This window comes from Pteronotus mesoamericanus, unplaced genomic scaffold (assembly GCF_021234165.1).
Source record: "Pteronotus mesoamericanus isolate MK-2021 breed Mesoamerican mustached bat unplaced genomic scaffold, CSHL_Meso_final scaffold_99, whole genome shotgun sequence".
NCBI classification, from domain to species: domain Eukaryota; kingdom Metazoa; phylum Chordata; class Mammalia; order Chiroptera; family Mormoopidae; genus Pteronotus; species Pteronotus mesoamericanus.
Genome location: NW_026555330.1, coordinates 12,001,111 through 12,013,492, shown reverse-complemented (window position 1 = coordinate 12,013,492; position 12,382 = coordinate 12,001,111).

The window sequence follows — 12,382 nt, the reverse complement described above, 5'->3', positions numbered from 1 at the left end:
TCCAGAATGGGGCGTGAACAGGAATACTTGGCAAATAGCACTAACGACTCCCACTGCCGCGCAGCCTGACATAGGATTAACTGCCTTGGAACAAAGAAGCAGGTCTGGCCACTTTGAAGACTCTGTTTCGTTTCGTAAGCGAGTGTGCCTGCTTCTGTTTCCTCAAGGCTTTCGCAGGACTGTGGGTCTACGAGGAGGAGAAACAGGACCCGCCTGGGGCGAGCCGACCGGGAATTACTCAGTCGCGTTTTCCCGATGCTCCGTGAACGGTGACACAGTGCAGGCACTGACAGTATCTCCCCGAGGAACAACCCTGCAGGCAACAAGCCTGAAAACAAATCGCTGTCTGCTGGGCAGTCGCCAAACTCGATACTAAAGAGAAATCTCTCCAGTTCTTGATAGTCCCCACAGCTTTTCCTATTCCTAAACATTAACCCTGTGACTACCAAGATGCTTCCAAGTAGATCTTCTTAGAACCACCGAACAGCCACAGTGAGGCCAAGAGCTCCCGCTGGCTCCAGGAGTGAAGGAGTGGGCAGAGCCAGAGGGTCCTGGCATTTTGCGATGAGGGAGGCTCCTTCTTCATGGCCACTGGAAAATGAGGACACGCGGAAGCTGAGACTGTGGTGTTCGCAGCTCAGCTATGGACAGAGAGCTAAGCTCAGCCCTGGCTGCTGTGGCTCAGTGGGCTGGGCGTTGTTCCTGGTTCGATTCCCCGTCAGGGCACCTGCCTGGGTTGCGAGTTTGGGCCCCGGTCGTGGGTACATGTGAGAGGCAATGGATCGCTGCCATCCTCCTCCTCTTTGTCCGCTCTCTCCCCCTCTCTCTAAAATCAATAAGCATATCCTTGGGTGAGGATCAAAAAGGAAAAGCAATCCAACCTTCCGCACCACACGGGCTGAGGGTTTGAATGACAGGCAGCAGACGGGAGGCCTGCGCCCGTCCGACACACAGATGTTCTAAAAACAGAATATGCCTTCTTAAAATGAATTTTTTAAAAAGGGCAATGACTTCAACTTTGCTCTCATTAACACTGAGATCTAATCAGAATGAGTTGGTCGTGCTGAGGACAGACTGATGACTGATCTCAGGTGGGAAGAGTTTCCATTTTAGTGAGCAAGACTCAGCCACTGTGGATCCAGTGGAGAATATCAGGCTAAAAATTAACTCTCCAAGGGGAAGATTAAGATGAATATCTCTAACACCTGACTGTCAAACGGAAAGCAATCCACGGATAAGCCGGCATGAGAGCTGGGTCCTGTCACGGGTTTCTGAAGGGGGCTCGGTGGCCTCCCGGTGCGTGCTGGTGCTCCCCACTGGCTCATGGGTCTCCTCAAGCGATGGGGCTGCACGTGCCCCCCCAGGGGTGGCTGGTGACAGAGGCCGCACGGTGTCCTAATTGGCTGGGCCCTTGTGTCTCCTGGTTGTTTGGTGCCTCTGCCCTACGACGTGGTCTCTCTTGGGCGCTAAGATGTGACACAAAGGTCATCACACTTCACAGCCGCATCCTTTGGTCACCCGCGTGCCTCTTCTCTGGGCTTCCCTGTCCGTGATCAAGTGTCTCCTTCTCTCGGCCTGTCGGGACGGAGCGGAGCGGCTCGCCATGACCCTGGGGTCCCCGTACCTTCTTCCTTGGGGCCCCTTCCACACAAAGAGCAGCGTGCCCTCCGCAAGCTCTGCCCGGCGCGAGAACCCCCCTCGCTGCTGAATCGCGGGGCCGCCCCGCAGCAGGGCTGGACAGCGGCGGGCCTTTCCTCTTGGGCCCCCGCGTTGAGCTCGCCCACCCACCCATAAGCTGAGCGTGATCCTTCTTCTCCGCCAGCCCATCATAAAGCGAACACCCCTCGCCCCGCTCCACCTCCACCCCAGGGCTGCAGGTGTGAGGGAGCAACGTGGCTCCAGGCCCCAGTGTTTGGTGACCGGTGGGTCGGGGGCACTTCCCCAAGGAGCTGGCTGTGCCCTCTGGCCCATGCCCCCGTGGGCTTCCCGGCATTCCATTCCGCGGCACGGTGGATCGTGGCTGGGCCCACCGAGGGGGCTCTGACAAAACTCAGCGGAGCGGCCGAGGCCACGCAGTCGCTTGTCGCCTCACGGTCAGGCCCTCTGCACCTGGGCGCAGGGCAGAGGCTGCTTCCTGAAGGCTGTGCGGTTCCCCCTCCCTGCTCGCCGCATGCTCTGGCTCTTGCCTGGAGCTCCGCGCTGAGATGCTCTGGCCCCAGGGGGACAGCCGATCCCCTCCCCTCCCCAGGCCCGTCCCTTACCAACATCACCACTGTCACGGTTATACACGTGCTAAACGGGTCTCAAAGTGAGGTTTTATCCCGATTCTTATGCTTCAGCCCTTAGCTGTTGGTTCGACCTTCAACACAGATATTGTCATGATAATTTGATGTTGCTGGTGAGGGGGTATTCTTTTCTTTGCATATGTCTATGGTATAAAGGTTGCCATAACAACAGAACCCTGGATTTTGAACTGACTGCTGAGGCTTAGGGCAAGCGCTTGCAGGGCGCCCTTTCAGGAGAGAGCTCACAGGTTCAGTGATTTCAGCCGCCAGGTGTTCGTAGGCACAGAGGCTGTGACTCAGAAACGCAAAGGCAGTAATCAGCCCGCCGGGGAGGGCTGCGCACCCCTGGCTCTGTTCGAGGCTTATAATTTCCGACCGACTTTGTATGATAGAATGGAATTCCCACGGCTCTGCGCTGACTGGTTCCTGTTCACCGGGGGTAGTCAGGGCCCTCTGGGGAGTCTAACAGGAGAAATGGGAAGGGGAATTTTGTTATAAGCAGCCTTTAAACAAAGACGACTCTTCCAGGAAAGCAGGAACACAGAAAAATGGAAAAATCCTAGCATCCAAAGGAGCCTCTTGTTTTCTGATGACTCTGAGATTCTATTTTGCGCACAGGTCAGACAATGAAAAGATGGATAGAATTTGTATAGTTGAAGAAAACATGATCTCTTCACACATCAGCAGGATCCCTCGCTGGTAAGGCAGGCGACGCGGTCTCTCGAGAGGCTGCTATGTGTCCCTTTCATGTCCTTCACAGTCATTTCCTCCTGTTTTCCCCGTCTGTTACTGATAAGAGCAGGATGGATTCCCTCGCTATTGTGAAACGTATGTTAGGTAATTAGGTGTCTTATTTTGGTCAGTAATATCATGGTTCTTAAAATAAGTTTCATTAAGTGGTCAAGTGTGTCCGGAAAATATTCCAAGGACATCGAAGTTCTGTTGTTGACTTCCTGTATAGAAATTAATTTGCATCTTCTATAGTAGCTCGCAGAGGAGGAGCGGGAGGAGGAACAAAATAAAAAGTTTTTGAATGTTAAAATTTGTTAGGTTTATTGTTACAATATCAAAGTCACCGCAAAAGTTATTTTCGCGCCTGGCAGCTGCTCCGCAGTGACTGCAGGATGTGCAGATGGCGACCTGGTGGTGGAGGTGAGATCCAGTTTAGGAGACACTCCTTAATTTTTCTGTCATCTCAGACAGAATGGATACAATGTCTGACACAGCTGGGCACATAACAGGTGCTCAAGAGATAACCTGCAGTCGATTTATTGAAAAGCAACTCACCAATAATGAACAGCGTTTCAACATGTCTCCGTTCCAGTCTTCTCTGAACTTTGGGCGTTGGAGAAGGCATCTTTAATTTCACTGGAATCTCCGAGGACCTGTCCGGCAAGGGCATGGCACCCCCCGAGAGAAAGGCGGCGTCTGAAACCGGGGAAGGGTGGTCAGACCTGCGTTTGCGGAAGGAGCGGGGAGGGCGGGCTGGAGAGGAGGCCTCGTCTCCACGAGTGAGCGCCCCACTAACGGGGGCGGGAATACTGCCGCGGAGCACATGCATGCAGGGAAAATGAGAGGGTTTTGTTTTGTTTTGTTTTTTAAAGGTAAAGTGTCCATGAAAACTGCCAGAAGGTGAAGTCAGCAATGAGCCCCATCCATCTAGCTTTGACGCCAACGCCAAGAAGAGCACATCCGCCGAGGCAGAGAAAACAAAGGACAGTGCTGTGGGAAATACAAGTTTGAGGCGTTTACAAGGGGAATTTAAGAACAAAGACAGTGACCGTGCCCGGCGCCGCCGGGTGCCGCGCGAGGAGCAGCGCAGGCCTGAGCGGAGAGAACCGCTCAAGTGAAGCCTTTGAGTTTAACAGGGCGATGCAGACAAGGCTTCTACCACGTTAGCTCAGAGGCTGCACGCTAACTTACTAAGGGTTCTCATACTGAAAATGTGATCCATTGCCACTCACGATATGTACGGGTTAAGAATACACTAATAATAACAAAACTAAAAAATAGCACTAATAAAGGAGTTCCCATAACACTGTCAGCTGATTGCTCAAAAGAAACTTTGCAGGCGAGAAGGGGCTGGCAGGAAGTATTCACAGTGACGGAAAGCAGGGACCTACAACCTAGATCACTCTCTCCAGCAAAGCTGTCATTTAGAATCAAAGGGCAGATGAAGTGCTTCCCAGACAAGGTAAAACTAAAGGAGTTCATTATCGCCAAGCCCTTATTATATGAGATGTTAAAGGGACTTATTTAGGAAAAAGATCAAAACCACGAACAGTAAAGTGACAACAAACTCACTACTATCAACAACCAAACCTAAAAAGCAAACACGAACTAAGCAAACAACCAGACCAGGAACAGAATCATAGATACGGAGATCGGAGATCGTTGGCAGGATTATCAGCTGGGAGGGGGAAGGGAGAGAATGAGGGGAAGGTGCTGGGACGAAGAAGCATAATTGGTAGGTACAAAATAGACGGGGGAATGTTAGGGATAGTATAGGAATGGGGAAGCCCAAGAGCTCATTACACGCACGACTCATGGACATGAACTAAGGGGGGGATCGCTGGCGGGGGGGGGGGGCAGGCAGAGGCAGGCAAAGGGGCAAAAACTGGGACACTTTGGAGCCCACATGTGGAAATCAGTCTATTTGCACACAAAGTTTAATCCACTCGGAAAAGGTGTCAAACACTATGTGCACAGAAGTAACATGGTACATGAGTTGATACTTGGCCTTCTCTTCCCTGTCTTGATTATATTTATGTCCTAATAAATATTTACCACGGGGATCTGTTTCCTATCATTTTTCATGACATACATTTTCCCTTACGTTTAGGAAAAAATGGTTGTCCTTAATCGTTATTCATTAGTTGGTATCTGTTCCCTTTAAACTCTTTTTTCCCTAAGAGTCTTTCACCTGCCTCCCCTGAGTTGTTTTTCAGAAGGATCCTCAGCATCTCCATGAAAATAGATTTGCCCAAATCTATTCAAAAGCACCAGAGCTGCTTAGGGGATGCACTTAGCCCCTGGCTGGGCCATCCTCTCAAGCCCAGGCAGATCCATAGGAAATTTGCCCCAGGAGCTGGGCCCAGGGCTTGAAACCGCCATGTGGTTTGGGGGGTTAACTCTTTCCTGTTTCTAAGATCTAGAAGCTTCTCTGCCTCTTCTTCACCTTCTTTATTTTTCATTCTTTTGTTTCCTCTTTGCCAGAGAGTTTAATTAGCTCCCATTTCTACGAAGAGAAGCCCAGCCCTTCCTGGCCCCTGGGTTGGATTTATTCTCCATTTCACGAGGAGTCTGAGCAAAGAAGACGGTTGGTCTCAGAATTTCTCACATCTGACCCAATTCGCCCACTAAGATTTCAAACTTTGCCCTTTTACAACAGTGTGAACACAATTGTTAGAGAAGTGTTCTTTCAGTTCTCATCAGATCCGAATCCGGAGATTTTTCGTTTCTCAGGAATCTGGGGAACTTCCCAGGAAAAGCAGGAGTTTCTGAGGCGCAAGGATCCTGAAGGGGCTGTGACCCTCCCCTCCGCTGCTCTGCCAGCTGGGCGGCGCCCCTCACTTTCACTGAGCTAATTTGTTGCTATTAAAAGGGAATTGTTTTATTTCCTTTAGAAGATACAAAGGGAATTTTTCCCGCTGCATTTAAGAGATACAAATCTAAAGATAACACATCCCAGTATAATAAGCATTTGGGTGTTACTCTTTCCTCTGTTAAGAGAATAAACAACTCCATGCATAAACTGTCACCAAATACTAGGAATTTGAAACTCAGTAACAATAAGTGATATAATGCCACTTTTACTGATGTTTTTCTGGGCTTCTTTGTTGACTGGAAATTTTGCTGCAAAATGAGTGTAACGATAAAATTTGGAACTAGAAGAAGCTTCACTTATTAACCCAAACACCTTACTGCATGGAAAAGAAGACACGGAAGCCCAGATGTTTACATTGTTGGCCAAAGACACAGAGGTAGTTAATGAAAACCTCACTTTGTATTTCCTATTTAATCATATAAAAGTAACCGTTTACACTGAGCATAGACTCCTGTTGTCAATGTTTATATCCAGGCAGACCCTAAAGAAGAATTTTGCTCACGCTGAGCACATACTGTGACTATGCCCTAAGGCTACTTCTTGTTGCCCTATTGTTACGGTTGCAAAGATCCCTTCCTCTGGCTCCACATAAGTTCAGGGAGGGCAAGAGAGGTGAGAGCTATCAAACACAGTTTTAAAACCTGCATTTGTGGGAGAAGTGCTGGCACCTGTCCAAAAAACAGAAACCACATCCCTGTTTTAGAAACTCCGGAGGGCCCCACGCTGCTGATGGCACGGGCCTGCGGCTCCACACCCGCCGCCCGGGAGACTCGCGTTCTTCCCAGGGCGCGCGGACAGGCTGCCCCTTTCACACCAGCGGAGGCAGGGGCCTCTTTACCAAATAGGGAGATTCCGTTGAACCCTGAAATAACCCGGGACCAAGGTAAGGGAGGAGTTTCCGCGACAGGAAGGGCAAGTTACCATTCCTGTAACGAAGTGACCCCATGTCTTTGAGGGCGCTGCTCTGCAGGGACAGAGAACTACGAACCCTCCCCCTCATGTCCCCTCCCCAGCTGAACTGGCATTTCCCTCACACATGCGACACATATTTCAACCCCAGGCAGAGCTCCCCAGCCTCGCCTCTTATTCCAGCCACTGCCACAGCTACCTGTCCCCGCCTCAGCCAGTGTCCTGTGCACGGAGCCGAGGGCGGTGTCTCCCCCGTGCCTGTCACTTCCGGCCAAGCCTGGAGCTTCTCTGAGCCTTCAGGGAAGGGACACCTCGGTCACCTATGGAAACCTGCTCACCGCTTGTACCGGTCAGGGTTGCGGCAGAGAAGCAGCACCTTTGGGCTTCCACAGATATTTACATAGAGTCCGGCCAAATAACGCCCCTTTTTTATTACATAAAAATCTTTCATTGCAAAATCATAAGCGTGTCATTCTGTAACATAACAATATCACACTGAAGCACACCATAGGGCACTTTACGTGGAAGGTTCAAATTGCTGTCCACCTCGCGCGAGACATTCACGTACCGGACCAGCCACACTCAGTGGCGTCACTTCTGCCGGACCCTGTGTCTGCCGCACGGATCCGAGTTGCGGATGCCCCTGGGCTATCACGGCGGGGCTGGCGTCCTGGCTTCAGTGGTGGTATTTTGTGGCTCTTCCTTCCTCACTAGCGCATAAGCTCAACAGAAGCAAGGGCTTCACGTTCTTCCTGATGTGTTTCTAAATGTATCTCTACCGCCCAGGAAGGGGCCCGGTAAACAAACATTTGTTAACTTAATAGATTAAAGTGTTTGAGTTGGTACATTGCTCTGAACTAACTTAAAAAATGCGCGTGCAGGGTGCGCAGTGGATTACCAAGGCAGAAACTGAAACTGCGCTCCCTTAACATTTTAAGGAAGTAATCTTCAAAAGAGAGAAAGAACATGATGAAATTTTCTGGGTTTTCAGAAGATATTTAGCTCATCCTAATAACGAAATGAAAAACCAACGGAAACGATGGTATGAAAAATTTAAGCCTGTGCATGCAAGAAAATCAGCGCTGTTTTTTTCCATGGGGACAGAGAAGGCCAGAGAGAAAACCAGCCCGAACACACAGGGTCGCTGGCTGCCGCGGAGGGGCCCTGGCTTGGTGCCGACCGCCCTAACCGACAGCCTTCCGGGGTGCCCGTCTCCCGGGACGGTGAACTGAACGTGCAGCTTGGAGAGGAAGGAACCCGGAAACCGCACCCACGTCGTTGATGGGATACCTGAACCCTGCTGCTTTCTCTCCTGAATCAAGGCTTAGGCGCAGCGGGGCGGGTGCTCACGCCTTTTGTCGGACACGGTGGTCCATTCGGCCGAGACATGTCCTCGGCCAGAGGACGCGTCCTCAGACAGGACAGACCCGATTATTTCAGCCTCTCCCGTGCACTTCCTGACTCGCCTTCTCTGGACGATGATGTTCATATAGAACCCCATTTACGTGCTTGAAGCAGCTTCTCCTCGAGGCGGGGTGATGCGGAAATAACCTTACCATCTTCTGTCGCCTACATCCCTTCTCCTCACAGCTGAAGTTTACAAGTCAAGCTCGGTCGCTCCGCTGACTGGGCACTGGTGGTCAGGGGCAGGTTTGGTAGCTTCCTAACCTGCCTGATGCTTCCCTGGCCTGCACATGACCTGAGTTGTTATAAAAAAAAATTTTTTTTTCAAGAAGCATGTATTTTCTTCCTGCTTATCCCACAGAAATAATTCTCCAAGACCATGAATTTTGCCCCAGGCATAGAAGGTCTAAGATAGGACAAAAGTGTGGATTTCCTCCCTTCTGTTGCTAACCCTCAGGCTCTCCTCTGCAAGAACACTTGTTCGACCCCACAGCTCCGTGGCTCGGGGGTCTGACCAAAGATTAGAATTACCATGTGCTGTTTTACTGTGAGCGGCCACTGAACACTTCATGCATTTTTTAAGTTACCGTGCAGCACGTCCTTGAGCCATATGTTTCACGTACAGAGTTCCCTCAGAGATTTCCTTGCTGTTGTTACTGTGCATTTCCTAATTTGCAGAGTGCACCCTTTCTTCTCTATTCCTGGCACGGAGCCTTTGCTAGACGTCCTGTGCGAGGAAATCTGTAGGATGAGGATGGGCAGCAGCCCTGGCCAAGGTGTTTAATCCGCGAGACACGGGGCTGCCAGGCGCGGTGTTTTCAAGAGAGGACTGAGCAGTGGGGGGAGGGGGCTGTTTGGTGAGTGCGGCAGTTTTCTGACGGACGCGGGGAGCGTGCCTGGTGTTCGGTTGCGGTGCTATGGACTTCCAGTCACCCACAAGACACTCCTCTTCATTGTGCTTTGTGAAACTGGAAACTCCCGGCGAAATTCTCAAGCTAGCTCAGCGCCGCGTGAAGGAAAAGACAACTGAAACCAGAGGGCGCAGGACGGGACGAGAAGCACCCAGACGGAGCCGTGCCCCTTCCAGAGCTCCCCGTGGGCTTGGGAGACGCGACAGCGTGAGCTCTTGGACACAGAAACGCACGACGCTTCTTCTTCTCTATATGCAGTGAGCGAGCATCGACGGAATAGCCACGTCTGCTTGCGCGGCTCAGAACCTAGGGAATTCTCAAGAGCTCCCTGCACAGTGCCTGGCCTTCGAGGGCCCATGGCTGGGCGGGAAAGGATAAAGCCGACACACCTGAGCCACAGGAAAAAGCAAGATGCTGTTTAATGACTCTAAGTGCTAAGTTATACGTCCTGTTAAATTCATCCTGTGAACCTGATTGGGAAGGGTCCGTGGGGGTGGGGGGCAGGCTCCCCACTATTTGGGTAATTTTCTCTTTGCCATCTGAGTGGTGGTGATCTGGGTGCCCTGTTCATAACCATCTGTTAAACTGTTCATATAGTTTTATTTACTGTTGTTTACAACTCACAGTTAAGAAAGATAGAGGGGAGGAAGGAAAGGGGATGAACAAAGTCTGGAATAATGGGGACAAAAATGTGTGGAGGGAAGAGGGCTCCAGACGGGCATTAGAACGGCCAGAGGAGGCGGCAGGCCACACAAACGCACTGCGGTGCGCGCAGGTGGGCTGCAGGGAGGGAGGGCGCAGGGGAGAGTGGACCTGGAGCTGCGGCTGGGGGTGGGAGGCCGCGGTGGCGGGGGCTGGGGAGGCGCGGTCGCTCACGCTAAGTCGGACAGGCTGGGCCTGAGGGGTTGGAGGGCTGCAGGCGAGGACCCCACGCGGGCGGCAGGGCGTCCGCCTCTGAGGCGGTGAGGACGCTGGCACGAGTGGGCTGTGCTGGCCTGAGGCCGTGGCAGCCTTGGAGACCAAAGCGGGACGGAAGCGGGCGCGAGGAAGGGGGGGGGGCGCGGCCGCCTGTGGGAAGGACTGGCAGGGCGCAGAGGTGAGGGCCCCCGCGGGGCGAGTGTGGGTGGCCGACGGGCGCTGCAGCACAGGGGCAGGAAGGACACGCTGGCCTCCTGTCTCCACGCCAGCGGAACTGCTGTGCCCCCCGACAGGGGAGCTGGAGGAGGTGCGCGGCGGTGGAGGAGGGAAGTGGCGCCACTGAGGTGACCAGGACAGGCGGCAGTGACTGGGGCCAGACAGAACAACGGCACAGAGAGAAACTGCCACGCGTGCTCCCACGTCCGGCGCCACAACCGGGAAGGAACCCGGGCCCCGTGTGATGGACACATAACAATGCCAAGCCCACGTCCCGCATCCCAGGCCAAGCCGGGCCTCGAGGCGCGGCCTCCGGCCCCCCTGCCCGTCTCCATTCCCGACGTCCCTGTGAACAGCCCAGTTCAGCAGCAAGACCTGTGCGTTTTATTGGGATAAAAAGCCGACATTCCAGCTGATTTCTATGCACAATAACCCGTCTTTACCACTTTTTAAATCCTTTTGATTTTGTCCCTTTTGCGCAAATTTGGAGTTTTATACTATAGACATGGAAACCTACAAAACTCCAAAGGGCAGATAAATCAAGGAGGCCGCGTTTGATTAAATAATAATCAAATAAAGCACTTTCTAAAACTGTGATCTACCATAAATGGAAAAAAGCTAATTATATTCCTTCTTCTGGAAATATTTTAGCGAAAGCTTGACTCTGTAGAGATTCTATATATAGGATTCTTACTTGGAGCTGGTGATGGAACAAAAAGGTTCTACACCGCTTTTTCTCTTCGTTCTCCCCCTCTCTCGTGCTGAAAGCAGGCGAGGGAGGGGCTGACGAACGCCGACAGCTCTGCCCGTTTATCACTCAGGTCTGCGTGCCTCTCCTGGGAGGCGCCCTGCGCTCGGCACCGGGACGCCGCCGTGGAGCAGGCGCTGCTGACGCCGACCCCCGTGAGCCTGCGCTCAGCCTGCGCAAGGAACGCAGTGGGCGAGTGTGAAACGCCACCACCCAAGGGCACACCCAAGCACGCTCCCGGGGCCTGGGAGCAGAGCTCACTCGAGGGGGTCAAAAGAGACGTACGAGAAATAACACGCATTCTGAAACATGTCCTTACAAGAGAGAAGGGGTACGTTGGGGGCTTGAGAGAGAGTGGCGGGGGGTGCGGGTGCGCAGGGGGACGGCGCCGTCTGCTCGCCCGCGAGGGAGGCTCCGGGAGAAGCAGCCCTGCCGACACCTTGACCTCGGGCTCTGGGCCCCCGAAACCGGAGGAAACACGTGCCCGGTGTTCAGGGCGCCGGCCCGCGGCGCTCAGCCTGAGCGGAGGAGGCAGCGGGGACAGGAGAGGGAAGGGCGCGAGGACGCGCACCTGCGCGCGGAGCGCCCCGGGGTGGTGGCAGCAGAGGGGGCGGGAGAGAAGCGGGCTGAGCCCGGCCCGCGGCCCCGAGGATGATCGAGTTCCACGGTGAGGGGTCACGGGGGCACGGGGAGGTCACAGGCACAGGGCGCGGGGACCCCGTTTGCCTCTGAGAGGCAGCATCTCCCCGGCACCGGCACCATGATGAGCGGACTTCCGGGGGCAACAGCGGAGACCCGGAGGGCAACAGAACCCGCTGGGCTTTGGGGCCCAACGGACGGCCGCTCTGATCCTGACTCTGCCACGTAAAAGCCCTGCGAGGGTGGGCGGGTGTCGCCCCTCCCTTTGCTTCCGCGCCCTCCCTGGTCATCGTGGGCATAATGACTCTTCCCCTCGCCGGGTGGCCTGAGGATTAGATAAATCAGCACGTGTAAAAACGAGGCACAGGCCCTGGCGGTTGTTAGCAGGGCCCGGCTGACAGCTATTAGACTGTCTAAGGCAGTGAGAGCAGAGCTGGGAAGAAGGGATAGTCTCGAGAGATCTCAAACAGGTAATCTGAAAATTGTGGCAATTAATTTTATGTTTAGGGATGGGGAGAAGACGAGGCCAAAAGGACCTCTCAGCCTTTTGATTTGGGCAGATGGGCTGATTCACACAAACAGGGAGCGTAGAGAAGAGGCAGGGAGGGGACGAGAATGGGTTTAATTCGGGAAATGCTGAGTCTGAGGGACCCTTGGCACCTTTAAGAAGAGTGGCATCATCCAGAGATGAACATGGGCACTGGGGTTCGGGGCAGAGGCTTGGGCTGCGATGTTGACTCGATGA